The sequence below is a fragment of the Oryx dammah genome, unplaced genomic scaffold (assembly GCF_014754425.2).
Source record: "Oryx dammah isolate SB20612 unplaced genomic scaffold, SCBI_Odam_1.1 HiC_scaffold_5, whole genome shotgun sequence".
Classification (NCBI taxonomy): domain Eukaryota; kingdom Metazoa; phylum Chordata; class Mammalia; order Artiodactyla; family Bovidae; genus Oryx; species Oryx dammah.
In genome coordinates, this window is record NW_024070189.1 from 69,977,141 (window position 1) to 69,992,503 (window position 15,363).

Here is a 15,363-nt window from a genome sequence, read left to right on the forward strand (position 1 = left end):
TCTGATCTTGTGGTCTCACCCTCATGATCTCTTTCAACACTAATCACCTCCCATAGGCTCACCTCCAAATATCATTGCATCATATTGGGTTTAGGGCTTTAATATATGAGCTGATTGCTGGGAGAAATATCAATAACCCTAGATATGCAGATGATACCACCCTTATGGCAGAAAGTGAAGAACAACTATAGAGCCTCTCAATGAAAGTGAAAGAGGAGAGTGAAAATGTTGACTTAAAACTCAGCATTCAGAAAACTAAGATCATGGCATCTGGTCCCATTACTTCATGGCAAATAGATGGGGGGGGGTGGAAACAGTGAGAGACTTTATTTTGGGGGGCTCCAAAATTACTGCAGATGGTGACTGTAGCCATGAAATTAAAAGATGCTTGCTCCTTGGAAGAAAAGTTATGACCAACCTAGATAGCATATTAAAAAAGCAGAGACATTACTCTGCCAACAAAGGTCTGTATAGTCAAAGCTATGGTTTTTCCAGTAGTCATTTATGGAAGTGAGAATTGGACTATAAAGAAAGCTGAGCACCAAAGAACTGATGCTTTTGAACTATGATGTTGGAGAAGACTCTTTAGAGTCCCTTGGACTGCAAGGAGATCCAACCAGTCCATCCTAAAAGAAATCAGTCCTGAATATTCATTGGAAGGACTAATGCTGAAGCTGAAACTCCAATACTTTGGCCACCTGACGTGAAGAACTGACTTCTTGGAAAAGACCCTGATGCTGGGAAAGACTGAAGGTGGGAGGAGAAGGGGACAAAAGAGAATGAGATGGTTGGATGGCATTACTGACATAATGAACATGAGTTTGAGTGAACTCCAGGAGTTGGTGATGGACAGGGAGTCCATGTGGTTGCAAAGAGTCGGACACAACTGAGCAACTGAACTGAACTGAACTGAGAGGAGACACAAACATTCAACTCATAACAACATCAGAGTCAAGAAGCAGTGGTCCAGGATGTGAAACTTCTCCCTCAACCCCAGAATATACTAAGACCTCCTAGAGGAACCTGAGCCCCATGGCAGATGAACCTACCAAGTCTCTTGTAGCCAACTTGGTCCCACAAGCAGACACTGAATTCCCATACTCTTGCTGCCTCAAGAGACCCTAATCTTATAAGAGAACTCAGATTAGCCATCCAGAGCAGCCTGATGATCTCAGGACACTCAGATGGTACAAAGAAACACTACTACCCTGTTTCCCAAGGACACTGAGACAATACAGGTTTGACTTAACAACCCAGAATACCATTATCTCTTAAGAGGCTGGGATGCTGAGAAGAGTTGGTTTTCCAGGACATCCTGTTTTCTACTTCCAACACTGACCTTCAAGGAAGACTGATACCCGGGATATTCTCACCGTACAAGAGGCAGGATGGTGTGCTGGGGAAGAATACAGGTTCTGGAGCCAGACTGCCCCAAGTTCTTATATCAGCTATACTAGTTACTAGCTATGTGATCCCAGGCTAGGCTCATTGTTTATATCTCTGCACCTCAGCTTTATCATCTAGGGAAAGTAATACAATCAATTCTCTCTATGTGAGGTAGTTATATTCAATGAAATCATGATAAACACTTAATCAATGAATACTGAACCACTGCTATTAGGAGAAATAGGTTCCTGTGAACCTCTGCTCACACTGTTATTGGTCAACCAATCAATACATACCTTGTTGTATGTGTGTTTCTGTTTAAAGATACCTTAATATATATATTGTAAATTCATTAATATTGAACTGATAGCAAATAGCACTGTACCAGGTGCCTGAACAAAGATTATTTTCTCCATTAAACACATCATGGCCTTCCTGCACTTAGGAACAGTAGATATCATTGCAATACCATGCTTGGGAGCCATTCTGAATCAAAAAAGCAAGAGGGTTCCAGAAAAACATCTATTTCTGCTTTATTGACTATGCCAAAGGCTTTGACTGTGTGGATCACAATAAACTGTGGAAAATTCTGAGAGATGGAAATATCAGACCACCTGACCTGCTTCTTGAGAAACCTGTATGCAGGTCAAGAAGCAACTGTTAGAACTGGACATGGAACAACAGACTGGTTCCAAATAGGAGTACATTAAGGCTATATATCGTCACCGTGCTTATTTAAATTATATGCAGAGTACATCATGAGAAACGCTGGACTGGATGAAGCACAAGCTGAAATCAGATTGCCTGGAGAAATATCAATAACCTCAGATATGCAGATGACACCATCCTTATGGCAGAAAGTGAAGAAGAAATAAAGAGCTTCTTGATGAAAGTGAAAGAGGAGAGTGAAAAAGTTGGCTTAAAGCTCAACATTCAGAAAACGAAGATCATGGCATCTGGTCCCATCACTTCATGGGAAATAGATGGGGAAACAGTGGAAACAGTGTCTGACTTTATTTTTTTGGTCTCCAAAATCACTGCGGATGGTGATTGCAGCCATGAAATTAAAAGATGCTTACTCCTTGGAAGTTACGACCAACCTAGACAGCATATTAAAAAACAGAGACATTACTTTGCCAACAAAGGTCCATCTAGTCGAGGCTATGGTTTTTCCAGTGGTCACGTATGGATGTGAGAGTTGGACTGTGAAGAAAGCTGAGTGTTGAAGAATTGATGCTTTTGAAGTGTGGTGTTGGAGAAGACTCTTGAGAGTCCCTTGGACTGCAAGGAGATCCAACCAGTCTATCCTAAAGGGGATCAATCCTGGGTGTTCATTGGAAGGACTGATGTTGAGGCTGAAATTCCAATAGTTTGGCCACCTGATGCAAAGTGCTGATTCATTTGAAAAGACTTTGATGCTGGGAAAGATTGAGGGCAGGAAGAGAAGGGGACTACAGAGGATGAGATGGTTGGATGGCATCACCGACTCAATGGACATGAGTTTGAGTGAACTCCGGGAGTTGGTGACAGACAAGGAGGCCTGGTGTTCATGGGGTCGCAAAGAGTCAGACATGACTAAGTGACTGAACTGAACTCTGGCCTGTAGTGTTTCGTAGAGAAATCAGCTGATAGTCTTACAGGGGTTCCCTTGTAATTAAGTCTTTAACTTTCTCTTGCTCCCTTTAGAATTCTTTCTTTAATAGTTAGTTACTTTTATTACACATAATGCATCCTGGTGTAAGTCTTTTTGGGTTCATCTTGTTTGGGACCCTATGTGCTTCCTGTATCTGAACACTTTCCTTCTTTAGGTCTGGGGAACTTTTATTCATAAATTCTTTAAATATATTTTCAATTCCCTTTTCTCTTTCTTCTCCTTTTGGAATTCCTATTATGCTTAGATTGGCTTGCTTTATATTATCCCATAGGTCTCTTACATTGCTTTCATTTTTTCTATTTTTAAATTTGGTTCTCTGCTTCTCTGACTAGGTAATTTCCACTAGTCTATCTTCCAGGTCACTTATCCTTTCTTCTGCATTGTTCATTCTGCCATTCATTGCCTTGAGCTCAGTTTTCATCTTGGAAAATGAATTTTCTAATTTTTTTTGGCTCCCTCTTACAGTTTCTAGTTCCTTTTTTACAGTAATCTGCATTTTTTTCAAAAGCCTTTCTTAATTCCTTCAGTATTTTCATTACCTATCTTTAGGACTCAGTGTTTGTTAGACTGAAGAGTTCTGTTTCATTGCTCAAGGGAATTTTCTTGGTCTTTTGACTGACAGTGCATCCTCTGCTTCTTCATTTTGTTTGTATTTCTCTTATTATGTGAGTTTAGGAGAAACAACTATTTACTGCAGTCTTGGAGGGCTATTTATAAGCAAGAGCATCCCTGTGTGGCTGGTGTGGGTTTAATTTTTGGGGGGCATGAGGGCTGTTTTGGTTTGGATGCTTGCTGTGTCTTGCCTCAGCGTGTGCTGGCTGATATCCCCTCAATAGGGGGCATGCAGGTATAAAAGCATACAGCTTGTGCAGGTTCCCAGGAACAGCAGGGGCTGAGGCTGGCTCTCAGGCATGGGTCGCTCTGCAGCAGCAGTTGTAGTGGTGGCAGATCATGCATGTGGTTGGCACCAGGTTCCAGGGCCCTTGGCAGCAGTGACAGGCAGTGTTGGCTCCCAGGAAGGCGGGGCAGTGGCCTGCAACACACATAGGAGCCTTGGTAGTGGCACTGGCAGTGATCCACATCCACCTCTGAAGCTAAGATGGCAGCCATGACTGGCACCCGCCCCTGAAGCACACGCTGGCATGCCCTACCACTGCGAGCAACTGGAGAAAGCAGCTCCTATGGTAGGCCCACCCCCTACTTGAGTGTCCCTCAATGGTCCCTTGTCTCCCTGAGACAAGAGAAATACAAACAAAATGAAGAAGCAGAGGATGCACTCTCAGTCAAAAGACCGAGAAAAAGCCAGGCCCAGGCTTGTCTTCATGTACCTAACCCCAGTCCACTCCCCACGGTTTGAGCTCCAAAGCCCAAGCCTCAGTATCCAGTCCCCACCCAGCACAGTGAGCCAGCGGACAAGTGTCTCAGAGTAGTGAGTGTCGGTCAGCACTGGCACTTTGTGCAGATCTCTCTCTCAGCTTTGCCTTCTGCACACTTGTTTCTGTGCTCTTCTCTAAGGCTCCAAAACTCCCCCTCCATTCCTTATTCTCACCAGGTAGGGAACTTCTCAATGTGTGGAAACCTTTCCTCTTTCACAACTCCTCCTAGAGAGGCATTTTGCTGTGAAACTAACACTGATCTTAAAAAAAAAAAAATCTATTAAAAACATTGGTAAAGCTAACACTAAAACTAACTAAAAAACCAAAACAAACAAAAAAAAAAAATGTTGGTTTGGACAAGAAGATGAAACATCCAATTTAAAACATACTAAGTTTGAGACAGAAAAAAAAAAAAACAGCACCAAAATCCACTCTCACCTTGTCTACTGCTTAAAGAGATCAAGCCCTGAGCCTTTGGAATGGGAGCATGGACTCCAAGACCCTAGACTATCAGAGAAATAACCCTAGGGAGTATCAGGTACTGAGAATTCACACAAAGGGAGCCACTTGAATACACCTGGCATCACCCAAACACCAGTAGCACCCTGGGCAGGACACCTACTCTAAACAACAAACAAAACAAAAAATGCAAACCCAATCATCAACGGGGAGGATTACCACTTCACTTAGCCTTGCCCATCATAGGGGAAAAAAAAAAAAAAAAACTCAGCACAAATCTCACCCCATATGAAGCTTACACAAACCACTGGATCAACCTTAGGAGAGTAGAAATCAAAAGGAAGAAAGAATTCAACCTTGAAGCCTGGGAAAAGGAGACCTCAAACACAATAAGTTAAAAAAAAAATAATGAAACGGCAGAGAAATACTACACAAATGAAGGAACAAACTAGAAAAACAAAAGTCCAATTAAATGAAGAGGAAATAGACAAATTACCTGAAAAAGAATTCAGAATAATGAGAGTAAAGATGATTAAAAACTTTGAAAACAAAATGGAGAAAATGCAGGAATCAATTAACAAAGACCTAGAAGAATTAAAGAATAAACATAGAGACAAACAACACAATTACTGAAATTAAAAATACTCCAGATGAAATCAATAGTAGAATATCTGAAGCAGAAGAATGAATCAGTTAGCTGGAAGATAAAATGGTGGAAATAACTTCGGAAGAGCAGAATAAAGTAAAAAGAATGAAAAGAACTGAGGATAGTCTCAGAGACCTCTGGGACAATATCAAATGCACCAACATTATGAGAAAATTTTTGAAGAGATTCAGTTCAGTTCAGTCACTCAGTCGTGTCCAACTCTTTGCGACCCCATGAATCACAGCATGCCAGGCCTCCCTGTTCATCACCATCTCCCAGAGTTCACACAGACTCATGTCCATCGAGTCAGTGATGCCATCCAGCCATCTCATCACCTGTCGTCCCCTTCACCTCCTGCCCCCAATCCCTCTCAGCATAAGAGTCTTTTCCAATGAGTCAACTCTTCGCATGAGGTGGCCAAAGTACTGGAGCTTCAGCTTCAGCATCATTCCTTCCAAAGAAATCCCAGGGTTGATCTCCTTCAGAATGGACTGGTTGGATCTCCTTGCAATCCAAGGGACTCTCAAGAGTCTTCTCCAACACCACAGTTCAAAAGCATCAATTCTTTGGCACTCAGCCTTCTTCACAGTCCAACTCTCACATCCATACATGACCACTGGAAAAACCATAGCCTTGACTAGACGGACCTTAGTCGGCAAAGTAATGTCTCTGCTTTTGAATATACTATCTAGGTTGGTCATAACTTTTCTTCCAAGGAGTAAGCGTCTTTCAATTTCATGGCTGCAGTCACCATCTGCAGTGATTTTGGAGCCCCCAAAAATAAAGTCTGACACTTTCTACTGTTTCCCCATCTATTTCCTAGAAGTGATGGGACCAGATGCCATGATCTTCGTTTTCTGAATGTTGAGCTTTAAGCCAACTTTTTCACTCTCCTCTTTCACTGGAATGTCAGGTCAATGAATCAAAGCAAATTGGAAGTGGTCAAACAAGAAATGGCAAGGGTGAACGTCAACACTCTAGGAATCAGCAAACTAAAATGGACAGGAATGGGTGAATTTAACTCAGATGACCATTATATCTACTACCACGGGCAGGAATCCCTCAGAAGAAATGGAGTAGCCATCATGGTCAACAAAAGAGTCCGAAATGCAGTTCTTGGATGCAATCTCAAAAAGGACAGAATGATCTCTGTTCGTCTCCAAGGCAAACCATTCAATATCACGGTAATCCCAGTCTATGCCCCAACCAGTAACGCTGAAGAAGCTGAAGTTGAATGGTTTTATGAAGACCTACAAGACCTTTTAGAACTAAAACCCAAAAAAGATGTCCTTTTCATTATAGGGGACTGGAACGCAAAAGTAGGAAGTCAAGAAACACCTGGAGTAACAGGCAAATTTGGCCTTGGAATGCAGAATGAAGCAGGGCAAAGACTAATAGAGTTTTGCCAAGAAAACACACTGGTCATAGCAAACACCTTCTTCCAACAACACAAGAGAAGACTCTACACATGGACATCACCAGATGGTCAACACCGAATTCAGACTGATTATATTCTTTGCAGCCAAAGATGGAGAAGCTCTATACAGTCAACAAAAACAAGACCAGGAGCTGACTGTGGCTCAGATCATGAACTCCTTATTACCAAATTCAGACTCAAATTGAAGAAAGTAGGAAAACCGCTAGACCATTCAGGTATGACCTAAATCAAATCCCTTATGATTATACAGTGGAAGTGAGAAATAGATTTAAGAGCCTACCTCTGATAGATAGAGTGCCTGATGAACTATGGAATGAGGTTCGTGACATTGTACAAGAAACAGGGATCAAGACCATCCCCATGGAAAAGAAATGCAAAAAAGGAAAATTGCTGTTTGAGAGTCCCTTGGACTGCAAGGAGATCCAACCAGTCCATTCTGAAGGAGATCAACCCTGGGATTTCTTTGGAAGGAATGATGCTAAAGCTGAAGCTCCAGTACTTTGGCCACCTCATGCGAAGAGTTGACTCACTGGAAAAGACTCTGATGCTGGGAGGGATTGGGGGCAGGAGGTGAAGTGGACAACCGAGGATGAGATGGCTGGATGGCATCACAGACTCGATGGACGTGAGTCTGTGTGAACTCCGGGAGATGGTGATGGACAGGGAGGCCTGGCATGCTGCGATTCATGGGGTCGCAAAGAGTCAGACACAACTGAGCGACTGAACTGAACTGAACTGAACTATAAGGCCTCCCCAGACAGCCATTTTCCTTTTTTGCATTTCTTTTCCATGGGGATGGTCTTGATCCCTGTTTCTTGTACAATGTCACGAACCTCATTCCATAGTTCATCAGGCACTCTATCTATCAGAGGTAGGCTCTTAAATCTATTTCTCACTTCCACTGTATAATCATAAGGGATTTGATTTAGGTCATACCTGAATGGTCTAGTGGTTTTCCCTACTTTCTTCAATTTGAATCTGAATTTGGTAATAAGGTGTTCATGATCTGAGCCACAGTCAGCTCCTGGTCTTGTTTTTGTTGACTGTATAGAGCTTCTCCATCTTTGGCTGCAAAGAATATAATCAGTCTGAATTTGGTGTTGACCATCTGGTGATGTCCATGTGTAGAGTCTTCTCTTGTGTTGTTGGAAGAAGGTGTTTGCTATGACCAGTGTGTTTTCTTGGCAAAACTCTATTAGTCTTTGCCCTGCTTCATTCTGCATTCCAAGGCCAAATTTGCCTGTTACTCCAGGTGTTTCTTGACTTCCTACTTTTGCGTTCCAGTCCCCTATGAGGAAAAGGACATCTTTTTTGGGTTTTAGTTCTAAAAGGTCTTTAGATCTTCATAGAACCATTCAACTTCAGCTTCTTCAGCGTTACTGGTTGGGGCGTAGACTGGGATTACCGTGATATTGAATGGTTTGCCTTGGAGACGAACAGAGATCATTCTGTCGTTTTTGAGATTGCATCCAAGAACTGCATTTCGGACTCTTTTGTTGACCATGATGGCTACTCCATTTCTTCTAAGGGATTCCTGCCCGCAGTAGTAGATATAATGGTCATCTGAGTTAAATTCACTCATTCCAGTCCATTTTAGTTCGCTGACTCCTAGAGTGTTGACATTCACCCTTGCCATCTCTTGTTTGACCACTTCCAATTTGCCTTGATTCACGGACCTGACATTCCAGGTTCCTATGCAATATTGCTCTTTACAGCATCAGATCTTACTTCTATCACCAGTCACATCCACAGCTGGGTATTGTTTTTGCTTTAGCTTCATCCCTTCATTCTTTCTGGAGTTATTTCTCCACTGATCTCCAGTAGCATATTGGGCACCTACTGACCTGGGGAGTTCCTCTTTCAGTATCCTATCATTTTGCCTTTTCATACTGCTTATGGGGTTCTCAAGGCAAGGATACTGAAGTGGTTTGCCATTCCCTTTTCCAGTGGACCACATTCTGTCAGACCTCTCCACCGTGACCCACTCATCTTGGGTTGCCCCACAGGCATGGCTTGGTTTCATTGATTTAGACAAGGCTATGGTCCTAGTGTGATTAGATTGACTAGTTTTCTGTGAGTATGGTTTCAGTGTGTCTGCCCTCTGATGCCCTCTTGCAACACCTACCATCTTACTTGGGTTTCTCTTACCTTAGGCGTGGGTTATCTCTTCATGACTGCTCCAGCAAAGCACAGCCTCTACTCCTTACCTTGGATGAGGGGTATCTCCTTACTGCCGCCCTTCCAGACTTCAACGTGGGATGGCTCCTCTAGGCCCTCCTGCCAAGACACATACTAATAAAACTAACAAAGACTAAACAGAAAGAAAGAATACTAAAAGCAGCAAGGGAGAAGCAACAAGTAACATACAAGGGAAACCCCATACACTTAACAGCTGATCTTTCAGCAGAAACTTTGCAGTCTAGGAGGGAATGGCAGGACATATTTAAAGTACTGAAAGGGAAAAATCTACAACCAAGATTATTGTACCCTACAAGGATCTCATTCAAAATTGATGGAGATATAAAAAGCTTTTCAGACAAGCAAAAGTTAAGAGAATTCAGCACCACCAAACCAGCTTTACAACAAATGTTAAAGTGGCTTATATAGCAAGAAATACAAAAGAAGGAAAAAGATCTACAAAATCAACCCCAAACAATTAAGAAAATGGCAATAGAAACGTGTATCAATAATTACTTTAAATGTTAATGGATTAAATGCTTCAACCAAAAGACACAGATTGGCTGAATGAATACAAAAACAAGATCCATATATATGCTGTTTGCAAGAAGCCCACTTCAGACCTAAAGACACATATAGACTGAAGGTGAAAGGATGGAAAAATACATTCTATGCAAATGGGAAGCAAAATAAAGCTGGAGTAGTAGTCCTCATATCAGACAAAATAGGCCTTAAAATAAAGAAGATTACAAGAGATAAGGAAGGACACTACATAATGATCAAGGGATCAATCCAAGAGGAAGACACAAAATTGTAAATATCTATGTACCCAACCTAGGAGCACCTTAATACATAAGACAAACACCATCAGACATAACAAGGGAAATTGACAGTAACACAATAATAGTAGGAGACTTTAACACCCCACTCACACCAATGGACAGATCATAAAAACAGAAAATTAATAAGGAAACACAAGTCATAAATGATGCATTAGATGACATGGATCTCATTGATATCTTCAGGACATTCCATCCAAATGCAGAAGAATACACCTTCTTCTCAAGTGCACATGGAACATTCTCCAGGATAGACCACATTTTGGGTCACAAATCAAACCTCAGTAAATTTAGGAAAATTGAAATCGTATCAAGCATCTTCTCCGAACACAACGTTATGAGACTACGTATCAGTTACAAGAAAAAAACTGTAAGAAACACAAACATATGGAGATTAAACAACACATTTATAAATAACCAACAGGTTACTGAAGAAATCAAAAGAGAAATCAAAAATTTTCTAGAAAAAAATGACAATGAAAACACAACAACGCAAAACCTATGGGATGCAGCAAAAGCAGTTCTAAGAGGGAAGTTTATAGCAATACAATCGTACCTCAAGAAACAAGAAAAACAACCTAACCACACCTAAAACAACTAGAAGAACAATAACAACAACAACAACAACAAAACCACCAAAATTAGTAGAATGAAAGAAATCATAAAGATCTGAGCAGAAATAAATGAAAAAGAAATGAAAGAAACAATAGTAAAGACCAATAAAACTAAAAGCTGTTATTTTGAGAAGATAAACAAAACAGACAAACCTTTAGCCAGACTCATCAAGAAAAAAGAGAGAAGAATGAAATCAACAAAATTAGAAATTAAAAAGGCGAGGTCACAACAGACAATGCAGAAATACAAAGGATTATAACAGACTATTATGAACAACTTTATGGCAATAAAATGGATAACCTGAAAGAAATGGACAGGTTCTTAGAAAAGTTCAATTCTTACAAGACTGAACCAGGAAAAAATGGAAATTATGGACAAACCCAATTACAAGCTCTGAAATTGAAGCTGTGATCAAAAATCTCCCAAAAAACAAAAGCCCAGGACCGATGGCTTCACAGGAGAATTCTGTCAAACACTTAGAGTGGAGCTAATGCCTCTCCTTCTAAAATTCTTTCAAAAAATTGCAGAGGAAGGAACACTTCCAAACTCATTCTACAAGGCCACCATCACCCTGATATCAAAACCAAATACAACACAAAAAAGAAAACTACAGGCCAATATCAACTAATTAACATAGAAGCAAAAATCCTCAATAAAATTTTACCAGACTTCAGCAATACATCAGAAAGCTCATATCTCATGATCAAGCTGGGTTTATTCCAGGAATGCAAGGATTCTTCAATATATGCAAATCAATCCACGTGATATATCATATTAACAAACTGTAAGATAAAAACCATATAATAATCTCAATAGATGCAGAAAAAGACTTTGAAAAAATTCAGCACCCATTTCTGATTAAAACTCTTCAAAAAATGGGCATAGAGGAACCTACCTCAACATAGTAAAGGCCATATATCATAAGCCTACCACAAACATTATTTTCAATGGTGAAATACTGGAAACATACCCCCTAAGATCAGGAACAAGACAAGGGTGTCCACATTTACCACTGTTATTCAACATAGTTCTGAAAGTTCTAGCTATAGCAATCAGAGAAGAAAAAGAAATAAAAGAATCCAGATCAGAAAAGAAATAAAGTTCCACTGTTTGCAGGTGACACGATACTGTACATCAGTTCAGTTCAGTTCAGTTCAGTTCAGTCACTCAGTTGTGTCTGACTCTTTGCAACCCCATGAACCGCAGCACATCAGGCCTCCCTGTCCGTCACCAACTCCTGGAGTTCACCTAAACTCATGTCCATCGAGTAGGTGATGCCATCCAGCCATCTCATCCTCTGTCATCCCCTTCTCCTCCTGTCCCCAATCCCTCCCAGCATCAGAGTCTTTTCCAATGAGTCAACTCTTTGCGTGAGGTGGCCAAAGTACTGGAGTTTCAGCTTTAGCATCAGTCCTTCCAATGAACACCCAGGACTGATTTCCTTTAGAATGGACTGGCTGGATCTCCTGGCAGTCCGAGGAACTCTCAAGAGTCTTCTCCAACACCACAGTTCAAAAGCATCAATTCTTCGGCCCTCAGCTTTCTTCACAGTCCAACTCTCACATCCATACATGACCACTGGAAAAACCATAGCCTTGGTTTTTCCAAGGACTTTTGTTGGCAAAGTAATGTCTCTGCTTTTTAATATATTGTCTAGGTTGGTCATAACCTTCCTTCCAAGGAGTAAGTGTGTTTTAATTTCATGGCTGCAATCACCATCTGCAGTGATTTTGGAGCCCAAAAAATAAAGTCAGACACTGTTTCCACTGTTTCCCCATCTATTTCCCATGAAGTGATGGGACCAGATGCCATGATCTTCGTTTTCTGAATGTTGAGCTTTAAGCCAACTTTTTCACTTTCCTCTTTTACTTTCATTAAGAGGTTTTTAGTTCCTCTTCACTTTCTGGCATAAAGATGGTGTCATCTGCACATCTGAGGTTATTGATATTTCTTGATTCCAGCTTGTGCTTCCTCCAGCTTGGCGTTTCTCATGATGTACTCTGCATATCAGTTAAATAAGCAGGGTGACAATATACAGACTTGACATACTCCTTTTCTTATTTGGAACCAGTCTGTTGTTCCATATCCAGCTCAAACTGTTGCTTCCTGACCTGCATATAGGTTTCTCAAGAGGCGGGTCAGGTGGTCTGGTTTTCCCATCTCTCTCAGACTTTTCCACAGTTTATTGTGATCCACACAGTCAAAAGCTTTGGCATAGTCAATAAAGCAGAAATAGATGTTTTTCTGGAACTCTCTTGCTTTTTCCATGATCCAGTGGATGTTGGCAATTTGATCTCTGGTTCCTCTGCCTTTTCTAAAACCAACTTGAACATCTGGAAGTTCACAGTTGATGTATTGCTGAAGCCTGGCTTGGAGAATTTTGAGCATTACTTTACTAGTGTATTAGATGAGTGCAATTGTGTGGTAGTTTGAGCATTCTTTGGCATTGCCTTTATATGTAGAAAATGCTACAAATAGTCTCAGAAAATTACTAGAGCTAATCAGTAAATTTAGAAAAGTTTCAGGATACAGAATCAATACAAAGAAATCACTTGCGTTTCTATATACTAACAATCAAAAATCAGAAAGAGAAATTAAAGAATCAATCCCATTCAACACTGCAACAAAAACAATTAAATATATAGGAATATGGCTTCCCTGATAGCTCAGTTGGTAAAGAATCCTCCTGCAATGCAGGAGACCTGGGTTTGATCCCTCGTATGGGAAGATTCCCTGGAGAAAGGAATGGTTACCCACTCCAGTATTATGGCCTGGAGAATTCCATCGACTGTATAGTCCATAGGGTCACAAAGAGTTGGACACAACTAAGTGGAAGGAGGGAGTGTGCTTTATGAGGTAGGGCACCTGGTAACCAGAAGGACACACTATGTTAGAAATTGGCTAAGTGTTCATTTAATCTATTGCTGCTTTTAGTTAGGTACCTATCTAAATTACACTTCCCAGCCTCCTTAAAGTTGGCAAAGGCTGGCCAGAAGAATGTGGGTACATGATTTTCCCCTGCCCCACAGAACTTTCCAGGCAATCTCCACATTTCTGTCTTTGTTTTCCAGCTAGATGTTAAACATCTTGGGCAACCTTACAAGATAGATTTACAAGATGGTGAAATTTCTATTAATATCAGCCAGGGTCCCTGCTTGGTTGCATGGAACAGATCCCCATAACCCTATCCAGCCACCGACTGAACTTCACATGAGCAAGAGATAAGTAAGTATTTGGTTATGTCACTGAGATTTAGAGTGTTAGCTGTTGCTGCAGCTAAGAATTATTGTAAAACATATGCGTGGTTGGTATCTTACTATTCTAGTTTTTCCAAAATGCATATTGTTCTAATGCCTTTTTTGAATAGTTGGGTTGTCTGTCCTTCTCTACTGATTTGAAGTGTCACTGTATATTAATATTCACTCCATTGTTCATAGACTCACTCCCTTTGCTGCTTATCTGTTTCTCTGACCAAATACTGCATTTTAAATTATTATAGCCTTGTAATTTATTGACTTCCCTGGTGGCTCAGACGGTAAAGCATCTGCCTACAATGCAGGAGACCTGGGTTCGATTTCTGGGTCAGGAAGATCCTCTGGAGAAGGAAATGGCAACCCACTCCAGTATTCTTGCCTGGAAAATCCCATGAATGGAAGGCTACAGTCCATGGGGTCGCAAGGAGTCAGACACGACTGAGTGACTTCACCTCACCTCGTGACTTTCACTCACTTAAACTTACCCAAGGAGACAAAAGAACTGTACACAGAAAATTATAAGACATTGATGAAAGAAATCAAAGACAACATAAACAGATGGATAATATTCCATGTTCCTGGATAGGAATAATCAATACTATACTACCAAATGCAATCTACAGAGTCAATGCAATCCCTATCAAATTACCAATGGCATTTTCACAGAACTAGAACAAAAAATTTCAGAAGTTATATGGAAACACAAAAGACCCTGAATAGCCAAAGCAGTCTTGAGAAGGAAGAATGGAGCTGAAGGAATCAACCTTCCTGACTTCAGATTGTACTACAAAGCTACAGTCATCAAGGCAGCATGGTACTGCCACAAAAACAGAAATATAGACCAATGGAACAAGATAGAAAGCCCAGAAATAAACCCATGCTCTATGGGTAGCTTATTTTTTTACAAAGGAGGCAAAAATATATAGTGGGGAAAAGACAGCCTCTTCAATAAATGGTGCTGGGAAAACTGGACAGCTTGAAAGAATGAAATTAGAACATTTCCTAATACTATACACAAAGATAAACTGAAAATGGAATAAAGACCCAAATGTAAGACCAGAAACTATAAAATTCTTAGAGGAAAACATACACAGAACACTCGATGACATAAATCAAAGCAAGATCCTCTATGACCCATCTCCTAGAGTAAAGGAAATAAAAACAAAAGTATACAAGTGAGACCTGATTAAACTTTAAAACTTTTGCACAGCAAAGGAAAAGACAACCCTCAGAATGGGAGAAAATAATAGCAAGTGAAACAACTGACAAAGCGTTAATTTCCAAAATATACAAGCAGCTCATACAACTCAATGCCAGAAAAACAAATAACCCAATCAAAAATTGGGCAGACGACCTAAACAGACAGTTCTCCAGTGAAGACCTACAGATGGCTAATAAACACATGAAAAGATTCTGAACATCATTTATTACTAGAGAAATGCAAATCAAAGCTACAATGAGATATCACCTCACACCAGTAAGAACAGCCATCATCAAAAAGTCTGCTGCTGCTGCTAA